We start from the raw sequence: 2,500 nt of genomic DNA, 5'->3' as shown, positions 1-2,500 counted from the left end.
AGAAGATTGACAACTGTTAGTCCCTTATTTATGAATTACTGTATGTAAAACAGGGATACCATATTACCTTGAAGTTAAGCTGTCGAACATAAATAGTGAATGTACAAGTATAAGCAGGGTTTAATATTTCCCGATGATGGTGTTATTATATCGTAAACTGCAACAGCAAGATTTATCTCTTTATCAGCTAATATTTTGTCGTGATTATTTCTATCGCCGCATTCTGGATTTTTTATACACATTTTTTTGTATTTGGGTAAGTGAACAAATAAACTACCCACAGCATGTTTTATGATAAAGGGCCCCATTTAAATCGAACGTATTATCTAGCAGATAACGCTTAACAAAGCAAGATTGCTTATCAAGACAGCCCCTTATGGACACGCGAACTCAATTTTGTGGGTCACGATAGTCATTACGAAGCCTTATTCTGCAAAATAAGATGGAATATAAAATAATCTGACCCTATATATCTGGGAGACCAAGGCATCGATTTTAGGCAAACCATGGATTCATAACTTTGTCTTTTTGTTCCCTGTGGAAAACTCTTTCAGGCTCTGAAATCCACTACCATTACCTTGCTTAAATCCCTGTATACCTCTTGAGAGGTGCAAATACTCAGGTATATGTGCCCCGGCCAGACTAAATCAAGTCTCCTTCGGGTGACATGACTCAAGTCCCAAAGGCTTGGCACTGTCACATAAGAAAGGGGTACACCTATGGATGGGCAAGGACGCTCAGAATTTTAAGCGAGTCTCTCCTCGAGTTATTGCCTTTAATTTTTTCGCTATATATTCAGCGTTACGTGAGTATATTTGTCTGTGGATTCCTAACTAATTGAATTTGTTTTTAAAAATTTTGAAGATCAAAACTAACGACCCCCCTCTATCTAGGAAAAATCAACCCCTAACAACACGACCCCATACATTCGAAAGGCCCTCCCGCCCCGTCTCGCCCTTTGCATGATGCCGCCACTCGCCGCGGAGGAGCATGCGCAGTGACGTCACGAGTTCACACGGTACAGGTTGTGAGTGGAAAATTACCGCGCCTTTGTAAAGCTTCGTGCACTATGACATTTTCTTGAATCTTTTTATAGCATATACTTTTTTTATTATTGTACTTCATATATTCAGCCGATTTAGAAAAAAAAGAAGATGTCATTCAGTTAAATTCACAATAACAAGATGCGATAATACCGTACGCAAGGGCAACTTTCTTCCTGTTTATCATGTTCCACATTTTATTTTCACTCTCGACGGTATCAGCTACTAAGAAAAATAATTATTGCATATCACATTACCTCGCAACAACAACAAAAAGTGAGAAAGCAAATCTCACTCATGACCGATAACGTTCAAGCATAGCGCATCCACCACCGAATGCATGTCCTTCTTAAACCGACCCACCCTTCTCTTTTTTTTTTTTTTTTAACTTTATTCGAGTTCATCCCCTCAAAAACCAACACCATTGAAACCCATCTTAATACACAATCACGCACATCCCATTGTAATAGAAGGAACAATCCTCATATAATGAACAAATGCAGAAATCCACAAGAAAACGCTGCTGCCGGCATGTTCATTTTATCGATCTGAGAGACAGACAACAGCAGGGAAATTTCCACTGCTGCACGTCAAGTCAGTATGCATATTTTATTTTTTTCTTGCACAATGTGACGTCAACTTGTTAATGCGAATAAAATATTAGTTGCCATTAAATGTAGGCATCAAACTAATCAGATAACTTGTACTGATATGATTAGATATGGTGCCATGTGGTCTATGGACAACAACATTAATATACATACATATTCAAATCATTCTGACGTATAATTTAAAACTGCAGGAAGTGGAAGAAGTATTTTTAGAGTTGTGCCAGGAAATGACTTTAAGCGATGTTCACGAGCAATCAAAATCAACAACTAATAAGTGACACCAGAATTCACCATAGCCATCGATGAATCTCATCCGCTAAAAATAACCCGTCGTGAAGGAAAACGAAACAAAAAAACAAACCGACAAACACCAGTAAGTCCTCCAAGGCAGGGCTAACCCAAACGGAACTTTCCACAAAAGCTAAATCAACACGTGACTAATCATCCTGTGGGGGCGCCCAGTCACAGTCAGCACAGGAAACAGGAGCCAGTCAGATGCTCCATCTTCTTAAGGCTTACATTACAGCTTGAATCGAAGTGTATCCGTGATATGAGTCACGTATTGCCCGCCTCCCTATTTGCCTCGGCATTTCACGCCCAGCCCCTGACCTACGCTAAGTGATCCTTGTTTAGAGGCGATTTGGAATTTATTCTTCAATGAATTCTGGGGATGACAGAGTATCAAATGGCTTCTAGTTGTTAAGAGATTTAAAAATTTATTTTATGCATTGCTATATGTATGCTAATCTTCTATACTGGTGTCACGCTTGCCGACGCTGAGTCAATTCAGCATGTTGGATTGAATAGAAAGAAGTGTAAGAATACATACATACATTTATATATATA

The 2,500-nt window shown here is 38.9% G+C and overlaps 1 protein-coding gene across 2 annotated transcripts in view; it reads right to left on the bottom strand.

The window, feature by feature from the left end:
- LOC119579501 (DNA damage-inducible transcript 4-like protein) overlaps window positions 1–2,500 on the bottom strand; it is a 13,421-nt gene that overhangs the window by 1,882 nt on the left and 9,039 nt on the right. The gene's annotated exons all lie outside the window — the stretch shown is intronic.

This window comes from Penaeus monodon, chromosome 12 (genome assembly GCF_015228065.2).
Source record: "Penaeus monodon isolate SGIC_2016 chromosome 12, NSTDA_Pmon_1, whole genome shotgun sequence".
Classification (NCBI taxonomy): domain Eukaryota; kingdom Metazoa; phylum Arthropoda; class Malacostraca; order Decapoda; family Penaeidae; genus Penaeus; species Penaeus monodon.
The sequence above is the reverse complement of the archived record's forward strand: the minus strand, read 5'-3'. Positions and strand labels throughout refer to the sequence as shown.